Below are 11,992 nucleotides of genomic sequence, written 5' to 3'. Positions count from 1 at the left end.
CCCTTTTAGTATGATTGACAGATCAAAATGGGTTAGAAATCTTAGTAATAAAGTTATTCCTGAAAATACTCTACATTTTTTAAGCTTAGGTGAGAAATTTAACATGCTCGTTTTACAGAATAACAAAGTTGACCACATTAATACTGTTTTAGATGTTATTAAGAATTTAGAAACTAATTGTTTTAAAATCCCTAAGGACCTTTTAGAATCAACTCAAAATAAAGTTACAAAAGCAGTACATGGATTTCTCAGTAGAAAGAAACACACTAGCTTAATAGATAGACACATCATTAACATCTCGAAGGAATGTAATAAGTTTTGTAACCGTTAAATTTTTTATTGTCCGTCGGATCAAAAAGGATCCGGGAAATAGGGCCGATGTAAGTGGCCGACGGCACACCTTCGGCGCGGAAAGCGGGAAATTCGCGTAAACACAAAAATATGTTTGTTTGGGCGCCAGGCGCGGGATCCGCGCCACTCTGAAATTTTTCAACTCGACAAATGACTTTTATAATTAGTAGATCATCCCGAAAATTTCCGCGACGGCGACAATCGACTCGCTCAGGTCGTCAGGGGGTAGAGGGGGGAGTTCGGACGGGAGAGAGAACGGAATTCGAGAGAGGCTATTTGAAATCGCTCAAATATAACCAACATTAAATATATTTAGACAATGATGAACAAAGATAGACAAAAAAAAATAATAGTAGAAACTTGAGTACGATGATAGGTTCCGAAAGAAACTTACGATTCGTTCGATATATTACGGAGAGATCTCCGCTTGAATAACGCCGCAATACAGATAAACGAGGCCGAAATTTTATTCGAAAAAATACAATACGGCTCATGCACGGCCGAGACGCGGCGCGTTGTTATTGTTCCGCGCCTTTGAGACGACCCGACGCGGTGATATCGGACGACACGCGGGACCCGGAAATACATTCGCACGCCTACGTGTCGAATAATTATTAACGCACGAGACTTACTAAGGTCCGTGCGGCGTAATTAATTCCGATGGTTTTAGGCAATACAAAATTCCCGTAAACTCGAGTAGGTCCCGCGCGACGTTCTTCGAGATTCGTTCCGCCGGTCGTCCCTCGCAATATTTCACAAATAATCCGAAGACGGCACGGATAAGAATATGCGCGAGAGAGAATACGCTATTTCGGATGCGTGACTCTAAATAGTTTTCTATTCTCCGATCTAGAAACTCTACCAGACGAGAACGATACAGTACGTACAAGACGATACGTTAATTTCTACACTAGCGTGACAAAATTCGCGGCGACTGTCGGCATATCCGCGGGCGAGAGAGAGCCTCTTTTAATATACGCGCGGGAGAGAGCACGCGGTCGGCCGGGCGCCGGGATAAATTCTACGCGGAACGAGACTCTAAATTAAACTCTCAAAATCACGAAATTACCGGTGACTCTAATAACCGGCCGCGGCCGTGACACGCTTCTCTCCCGAATACGGTACTCACAAAAAGAAAGAAGTTAGCGGCTTTACAATATGAGATAGGGCCGTTCGTCTCACCGGTATCGCCGGGTCCTCGAGTGCTTCGGCATCCGCGCAGGAACCTCTCCTCTCTCGCACGTCTCGCCGAACAGTGACGAGCAAGAGGCCTGCCGGGATCACGCCGATACTAAATTTGGCATTTTCCACCCGTGGCGCTCCTTATCCTGGCAGGGCCGCCGGGTACCCCGCGGGGCCCTGCGAATTTTCTTGATGTAAATTTTCCCTCGCCGTTCCTCTATGTTTCCGCTTTGGGTTCCGGTATTCCTCTTTATGGGCCGTCGGGAAGACTCCTACGAGTGCACCTCTTTGCGATTCCTCCCAAAAATCCGCCAGATCGATTGTTTGATCGATGGTGGGATTTCGGTGTATCCGGATCTGCGGGGCTCGAGGCAGGAGGTCTCCCGCGCCTTTCGTTCCCGGGGCTCTCTCGCCTCTCGCGAGAGTGGCCATCCCCGTCTCGGGCCGGAATCTCTGCGGAAGAAGGAACATTTTACGGCGGTACCCAGGTTCTTAACGGGATGGGCAAGCCAGAAATTTGGGTGCGAAAATAATATTTACCGGGCGTGATCCGGACTTGGTGGCTCCTGCTCGGTCCTCAATCGTCCTCTTCGTCCTCTCCGTCCTCTCACTCTTTCTCTCTATTGGTTTCCTCGGTTGAGACACGTACCCTATGCAAAATTGCTCGCCGAAAACGCCAAAAATCGCTCAAACAAAAATCATACAAAAAGTAATTCGCGAAACGGATGCGCGAAGCGCCTCCTCCGACGCGGTAGAAAACGCAAAATGATTGTTCGGGTGCTCTCTCTCTCTCAAAGATTGGCGAGAGAGCAAAGGTTCCCGAAGTTCCCGCCTTCCCGGCCGGGCCTTCGGCCCTTGTGACGGACAGTACAAAATGTCACTTCACAGTTTATACGCAATAATGATGACATTTTAATTACAAAAGCGGATAAAGGACAAACGGCGGTAATTTTTGATAGAAAAGATTATATTGAAAAAATGAATGTTTCTCTTAACGACCAATCGACTTATAATAAACTGAAAAAAGATCCAATTAAAAAACTATCTAATAAAATGAATTCTTTAATTAAGTCATGGCGTGATAATAAATTGATTGACGATGTAACATATAAAATACTTAACACCACTAACGGTAATCTTCCACGTGCATACGGTTTACCGAAGATACATAAAATTAATGTTTCTTTACGAATTATTGTCTCGTCAATTGGGAGTCCAACTTACAATATAGCACGTTTTTTGCACGATATTTTAGAAAAGTCAATCTTGAAACCTGCTTCCCACATTAAAAATGGTTGGAGTTTTGTAAATAAAATTAAGAACTTTAATATTGACGAATATTGATTTCACTTGATGTTACTTTTTTGTTCACAAATATTCCTACAGACTTAGTTTTAAAATCAATTGAAAAACGTTGGACGGACATTTCTGGTAACACCAGTTTTAGCTTATCACAATTTTTATATGGAGTTGAAGTTCTTTTAAAGTCTACAAGTTTTTGTTTTAATAATCAATTTTACAAACAGATTCATGGTACTCCAATGGGCTCCCCCCTTTCACCTATTTTGGCTGATTTAGTTATGGACGATCTCGAAACAGAATGTTTAAACGCTTTACAATGTAAGATTTCAGTTTATTAGGAGACGCGGTAGTGTCTCCGGCCATGTTCAAACCCTAAAAGACCTTAAAAGACACTACAAGTCTCCTTATCCTGCACCATCAAAGTCCATTTTTTGGGGGTGTAGAACTACTAAAATATAAAAAATTTTGAATTGCACGTAACATAACCTGAAAGGCGGCATTGCCACGAGTAATTTGAGCCAAGAAGGAATAAAATCGGTCAAGCCGTTCTGGAGATACAAGCGGTCAAAAAGTGACGTTTTTCATGAAAAATGAAGTAACGTCGTCTTCTTCTTCTTCTTCTTCTCTGTCCGCGTCCGCTGACGTCATCAGGATTATATATATATATAATATATATATAAATCTCTTCTCACCTTTCACTCACACCTCCCTCAACTTCCACCCACCTCTTTCCCTCCCACATACCGCCCCCCACTCCCACCCTCACTCCCACCCCTCTTTTGCCCTTTTTTTTTTTTTTTTTTTTGACGCTGGGGAAACCGTCATGGTGCCACGCACCCCCGGGTAGAGGTGCGGGTTATGTGGGACTCCTTGTTCCCCTTGACCCCTCTTTTGCCCTAACTCACCCTCTTTCGCCTCTTTCACCCTCTTTCGTCCTCTCTCACCCTCTGTTGTCCTCTTTCACCCTCTTTCACCCTCTTTCGTCCTCTTTCACCATCTTTCGCCTCTTTCACCCTCTTTCGTCCTCTTTCGTCCTCTTTCACTCTCTTTTGTCCTTTTTCACCATCTTTCGCCTCTTTCACCCTCTTTCGTCCTCTCTCACCCTCTTTCATTCTCTTTCACCCTCTTTCACCCTCTTTCATTCCCTCTCACCCCCTTTCGTCCTCTTTCACCCTCTTTCGTCTTCTCACCCTCTTTTGTCCTCTTTCACCCTCTTTCGTCCTACCTCACCCTCTTTCGTCCTCTCTCACCCTCTTTCACCCTCTTTCGTCCTCTTTCACCCTCTTTCATTCCCTCTCACCCTCTTTCGTCCTTTTTCACCCTCTTTTGTCCTCTTTCATCCTCTTTCGTCCTCTTTCACCCTCTTTCATTCTCTCTCACCCTCTTTCGTTCTCTCCTCACCCTCTTTCATTCTCTCTCACCCTCTTTCACCCTGTTTCGTCTTCTTTCACCCTCTTTCATTCCCTCTCACCCTCTTTCGTTCTCTTTCACCCTCTTTCGTCCTCTTTCACTCTCTTTCGTCCTCTCTCACCCTCTTTCATTCTTTCTCACCCTCTTTCACCCTCTTTCGTCCTCTTTTACCTTCTTTCACTCTCTTTCGTCCTCTCTCACCCTCTTTCATTCTTTTTCACCCTCTTTCGCCCTCTCTCATCCTCTTTCGACCTCTTTCACACTCTTTCGTCCTCTCTCACCCTCTTTCGTTCTCTTTCACCCTCTTTCGTTCTCTCTCACCCTCTTTCGACCTCTTTCGTCCTCTTTCACCCTCTTTCGTCCTCTCTCACCCTCTCTCACCTCTTTCACCCTCGTACGTCCTTTCTCACCCTCTTTCGTTCTCTTTCACTCTCTTTCGCCTATCTCGTCTTTTCTTACCCTCATTCGTCCTCTCTCACCCTATCTCCAAAAAATCATAAAAATGAAAAGGTCAAGCCATGTTCAAAAGAAGGTCCTCAAAAATTTAAACCTAGTCTGTACAATGAAAAATAATTACTCTTAATTCCAGAGTTCCAATTTGTTAATATCGAATAATGTATTTGTTTCAAGTAATGGCAGTAGAGTCAAATACATACCTACGTATATGCAGTTTTTGTTGTTAATTGTACTTGAACGAAAAAAATAATTAAATGATTTAAATATAGCACATTTTAAATCAAGAAACTTATATAATCGAACTCTGTTTAGGAAAAGGTAGAACATTTCATTTGCCTCTGCCTTTACAAGAAACATTGGATAAGGTATGTCCTCCGGAAGATCCTATAAATTTGAATCACGAGTTGCACATTCTCGTTCGAGGTATACCCAAGAAATCTAAAGTGGTTTGGGAAAATTTGGTAGATATTAATAAAATGTATAAGGCTTTACAATGGTTGAAAGAAAATAATCCTCATTACTCGAAAATTCGTCTTCCAGCGTCATCTGATGATCTATTAAAGGATAAGTTGCAGGAAACAGAATATAGGATTGTCGATGAGGAAAGCGACAATGACGAAATAAATGAGGTGGTTGAGGAATTACCAGCATTGAATTTGTACAATGTACAGCAAAACAAAAATAATAATGATCAAACCGTTTTAAAACGTATGGCTTTTCTCACACAAATCACTAAACATTCGGATATTAACGATCAGTATACAATATACCCAATACACGCGAAAAGAATCGATAACGAATCTGCATTGAAGCTTTATCAAATGGTGAAAATTGAAGATTTTCCAATGGATAATCGTTATAAATATCTGGATGTCATGTGTTTCCCTGATTTATATCCTGATGGTGTCAATGGACAACGAGAAGATAGAAACTTTGCATTGCCGGAATATTTATTTATTAGAACACGATTGATGTCGAAACATAGTAGATTCAGGTTGAATCTGCAGTATCTGTTCTTCCTTCTCAATGATGCTAACAACCGACAGTTGAAAAGTGGTATCTATTATACGATGATGGTTACTAACCCACGAGAGAGATACACTGCTGGTAGATACTTGAACGAATTGAAAGGTTACCAATTAGAATCGAATTTAATGAGTATTTTCGCAAAATTGAGAAATACGGATCAATTTTGGCGACAACCGTCCAATAATGTAAAATGCATGACTTTGCATTACGGTCCAGCGACGTGGTTTTTGACTTTGAGTCCTAGTGAATAGAAATGGTCCGATTTGGGTGAATATTTACGAAATATGAATCCCGATAAAGAGAAGTTAGGCATCAGCGAACTAATCGCATACGATCCTGTAAGTACTTCTAGATTCATGTGCATAAAATTCGAAGCCATGATTGATTTTATTTGTTCGTCCAATAATCCAATAGGAAAGGTTATTCATTACTTCTGGCGACTGGAATATCAACGTAGAAGTATCCAGCACATGCATTGTATGATTTGGATAAAAGATGTTCCAGTAGTAGGAAAATCGCCGGATGAAGAAGTTGCTACGTTTATTCAAAAATACGTAACGTGTGAAATTCCAGATGAAAATGTTTCGCCAACGTTGTACGATACGGTAATAAGTGATCAGAATCATAAACATAACTCGTATTGCATGCGTACGAAAAAAACGGAAACTAATATATACAGAAAGTGTCGGTTCGATTTTCCTCGGCCAGTTACTGAGAATTTCGTTTTAAGAGACGTTATTACTTCGATAGTCGGTAGAAAAAATTTACGCAGTAAGAGCAGATTGTACGATCTTCCTCGCAAGGAGTCGGAAAGGTTTATAAATGATTATAATCCGTTTATCAAATTAGCCTGGGAGGGAAATATGGACATACAATTTATTAGAGAAAAATCAGAGTTTTTAAACTCATATTTAACAAAATACACGACAAAGTCGGAAAAATGCAATACAGACTTTGAAGTGATATATTCGAATAAGTCCTTGGCATCGAAACTGTGGAATTTTGCAATGCGTTCATTAAATAACAGAGAATGCGGTGCTTTAGAAGCTGCGGATACACTATTAGGGAATCCCTTGTACGGTACGGATAATGATACCATGGTCAAATGGACCGATATTAATGAGGTGAGAAATAGAAAAGTTAAAACATTTAATGAAATTTAAGCTCTCGATGAAAATTCTACGAATATTTACTGTTCGTCACTCATCGATGATTACTATCCAAATAGACCTCAGGAATTAGAATCATTGAATTTGTACGATTTTGCCAGATTCTGGGAAATTACGAAACAGATGTCAAATAATGACGAAGTCAAGTGTTACAAACTGGCATCGGGTTTATTTTTAAAAAATCGAAAAAAGGGTTATTTAATTAACCATTATCGATTTAATATAAAAACTGAGCCCGAAAAATACTTTTACTCGCTGCTTCTTCTGTTCAAACCATGGAGAGATTTGAGTGAACTCAAAGGTACATTCGAGACTTACACGGATGCCTTTAAGAATTCAGAGTCTGTTTTAACGAAGGCAATGAAATATCACGAAAAGCTCGAAGAAATACAGAAAGCTTTTGAGAACGTTGCTGAATTAATCGAGAAGCGCGAAAATGATCTGAAAACAGCAGACAGAGACAAATCCGATGACGATGAACTGGATTGTAATCCGATAGAAGCTGACGACGCGATGAAAGATCTGGAAGATTTTGGTAAGATTGACGACCCGATTGATTTATCGCAAATGATGTCGCAATTAAACAAAGACCAGAAAAGAGTCTTTGATGGAGTATGCCAAGTTTTACAAGATAAGAATCAGATTCTGCGACTGTACGTAAGTGGCGAGGGTGGTACAGGGAAAAGTTTTCTAATTGAAACGATTAAACATTGGATCAGAATAAATTTGGAAAAAACGACTGCCATATCTGCTCCCACGGGTATCGCAGCATTCAATATCGATGGCTTGACAATCCATAGAATGTTTCAACTACCGGTTAGTCATGAATCTACACCAAAATATACGCAATTGCCAGACATGGTCTTGAAAACTTTGAGAAACAAATTAAAGAATGTCGAATTATTTATAATCGAAGGAATTACATGTAACAATGCAATGATGGATTTAGGAACGACTGTATTCAGTGATGGTCAAGTCTATGTAGGTTTGTCACGGGTAAGTAAATTGGAAGGCCTACATTTGATAAATTTCAATCCAGCATCCGTTAAAGCAAACTCGAGAGCCATATTGTAGAATATAATCGATTGAGATCTATATTCAAATCTGAACTGCCACAAATCAATCCGTCCGAGAAAAAGGTTGTGAAAATGTACGATCGTCGATGGGATATCCCTAATATCATTGATGATATGCAGAATTATGATTGTGAGGAACCAGATAGTATAGTTACGTGGAAAATATATGGCCTTTGCAATAACGATGCTGTTTCGTGTTACGCTAATGTAATATTACAATGTGCGTTTCATTGCGTACGTATTAGGCAACAAATACTGAAAAATAAAGCATCGAATGCATTGATTGATGTTATCTGCGCGTATGGTGAACGTAAATATTGCAACATTCAAGCGGTTAGAAGATCTGTCGGAAAACGCTTTGAAGAACGAACACAACAAGATGTTTCGGAATTTTTTACGGCTCTAATGTCGACGTATTCCGACATCAATGATGTATTAAAACTCGAATTAAAGCACGTAACATGTTGTTCGAATGTCAAATGTAATTACAATGTAACTAAGCTGGAAAGCAGTAGTTTGTTAATATTACCTATACATTCGACATTAAAAAGGAAAAAAGGTGTCACTCTACAAAGTTTGATTAATGTAGAATTTTCAAAATGGGAAACGATAAACGGCAATTGTAACGAATGTAAGGGCACCGTGTTGAAAAAGAAAACCGTAATCGAATCAACTTTTTTCGTCGTAGTAATACAGCTCAATTTATATACTTTTGTAAACGGTGCTTCTAAAAAAATTATCAACAATCGGATTACCGCCGTGCCGACAAGTAATATCACGATTAATTAAAAAAAGTACAAGCTAATAAGCGCTATATTTCACGAAGGTGAAGAAATGAATCGTGGTCACTACACGTGTATGTTGAGAGCTGACACAAAATCGGAATGGTATTACTCTAATGATATGGAAGTGTTCAAGAAAAAATGGCCCAAAGGAGCACAGGGGGCATACATATTGTTCTTAGAACAGATTAAATAATAGCGCTGTATAAAGGCTGCCGTAAACGCTACATTAAAACATCAACTGTTCTAGCGCTGTATAAAAGTTGCCTTAAGCGCCAAAATAAAATATCGGTTGCTCTGGCGCTTTATAAAAGCTGCTGTAAGCGCTGCATTAAAACGAGTGCAATAAGTTTCTAATTTGACCTAGGCTTCATGACATTTCAAAAAGTATCATCAAGAAAAAAATTATCAGACAGAAATATGTATGTCGTGTTAAAATCGGAGATACGAAGAAAAATATATGGTTGCGTTCTCACGAGAATGGGCGATGGAGGGGCCCATTCTTTATTTTCAATATTCATACAAGAATATAAATTCATTCTGTTGCAATTGAAATAAATGTGCAATGTATCGTTAAAAGTTATTACAATTATACAAACATTTACATATATGATTAAATAAAATATATATGTATACTATAATATAATTATATATTTTATATATGTACATATATACCATATATTTCAATTATTTTGAACTGTATTGCATAAATTGTTACTTATACAAAGTTATGTGATAAGAATCGAAAATACATATATTTGTGATACTTGAATTACTAGAAAGCTGCTCTATATATCTGTACTTTAAAAAGTAAGTGATATCCTATAAAAATCATAAAAATGAAAAGGTCAGGCCATGTTCAAAAGAAGGTACTCAAAAATTTAAACGATCTAATAATAAATTATCACGAAAAGTAACTGATATGTTATTCAAGGTGCCAGTTCAAAGTGAACATACGTAAAGTGTATATTATCTAAATTTAGTAATAATATATTACCATGAAAAGTAACTGTGATATTTTATTCAATTATTCAATTATATTTTTCACAACTCTTATTTCAATTATTTATTCTACCCATCGAAAGTTTTTTGAGAGCAGGCCGCCATGTTATTTTTCTGAGTCATTAACAAATTGGTACTCTGGAATTACGAGCAATTATTTTTCATTGTACGGGCTAGTATGAATTTCAAATCAAATCTCTATAAACGACTATTATATTTTGTGCACTAAGAATAACATATCGCACTTATTTTCTAGAATCAAATTGTAATCAGTTTTACTTATATGTATGTATTGTATATTCAATGTGAACTTGCACCTTGAATAAAATATCACAGTTACTTTTCATGGTAATATATTATTACTAAATTTAGATAATATACACTTTACGTATGTTCACTTTGAACTGGCACCTTGAATAACATATCAGTTACTTTTCGTGATAATTTATTATTAGATCGTTTAAATTTTTGAGTACCTTCTTTTGAACATGGCCTGACCTTTTCATTTTTATGATTTTTTTAGGATTATAGGTATGTTGACGACATCTTTGCAATAATTCCACGTTCTGAGATTGATAATATCCTGACTACATTTAATAATTATCATCAATGTTTACAATTTACTTATGAGATTGAAACAAATAATATGATCAATTTTCTAAACACAACAGTTATTAGAAACAACGGGAAACTTTTAACAAATTGGTACCAGAAACCCACATCTTCTGGCAGATATTTAAACTATTATTCGAATCGCCCATTTAAGTAGAAAATTAACACTATTAATAATCTAGTTGATCATGCTATTTTGTTATCTGATTATAGTTTCCATAATAAAAACTTATATATAGTCAAAAGAATTTTATTTAATAATTGTTTTCCCAACGCGGTTATAGAACGTTTTTTTACACAAGAGAGTTTGTTTTCTTAAACAATCCTACGTCGTGGGGGATAAATACAAAAATAAAGAATTTGATATTTCAAATTGTATCCTAATGCCGTATATCAAGAATTTGAGTAATACTATCGAGCGATCTATTGTAAAAGCAGGCTTAAACGTTATCTATACAATACCAAAGAAATTAGATTATGTAATAAAAAGAGGAAAAGACAAACTTCCCAAAGCGGAGATGACTGAGGTTGTTTATAGACTTGACTCCAATGACTGCAACGCTACATACATTGGACAGACTAAAAGACATTTAAATACTTGTATAAAGGAACACATAAATAACAAAAGTGCACAATAGTAACCATAACGTAATAAACAAACATAGAAGTGAATTTTTACACGACTTTAAATGGACAACCTTTAATATTTTACTTCGGGAAATACATACGAGAAAAAGAGTTAGCAGAAATGTTCTACATTAAAAAATTTAACAACACGATCAACCTTCAGAAAGACACCGAAAATTTAAATCCTATATATGATTTGGTTATTAAGGCTGCTTAGTTAGTTCGTTTTCTAATATCACGACGTTAATGTCCAATAAACGTAGGACGAATTTGACTATGAATTTTATTATGTAGAAATGTGTCAATTTATTTCTTAGCAGGTATGATTTTTATTTAATTAATTTACATACATTAGTTTACGCTATTTATCATTTTTTTTAAATGTGCTTTTTATTAATAATTTATTAACATTTGTAATTATTACCCTCACAGCACCGAACATTGCAGTAAAATTATAGGGAGGTTACAACCTTACATATTTAATAATCAATGTTACTGGTATATACCACTAACCTTACAATATAATCTTACGTTATAATATTATCGGAAAATTAATGGAACTTTATTTCAATATTTCAGTAATCTTACACGCAATTATGAAAATGAGATAATTGCGTGAAGATTACTGAAATATTGAAACAAGATTTCATTAATCTTTTGACAATATTATAATGTAAGATTATATTGTAAGGTTGTTGGTATATACTACTAACCTTACAATATAATCTGACATTATAATGTTGTCGGAAAATTAATGGAACTTTATTTCAATATTTCAGTAATCTTACACGCAATTATAAAAATGAGATGATTGCACGTAAGATTACTGTAATATTGAAACAAGATTTCATTAATCTTCTGACAATATTATAATATAAAATTATATTGTAAGGTTGTTGGTATATACTACTAACCTTACAATATAATCTGACATTATAATGTTGTCGGAAGATTAATGGAACTTTATTTCAATATTTCAGTAATCTTCACGCAG

The sequence above is a fragment of the Nylanderia fulva genome, unplaced genomic scaffold (genome assembly GCF_048542155.1).
Source record: "Nylanderia fulva isolate GAGA-0341 unplaced genomic scaffold, ASM4854215v1 Scaffold141, whole genome shotgun sequence".
Taxonomy (NCBI): domain Eukaryota; kingdom Metazoa; phylum Arthropoda; class Insecta; order Hymenoptera; family Formicidae; genus Nylanderia; species Nylanderia fulva.
Note: the sequence above shows the minus strand (reverse complement) of the source record.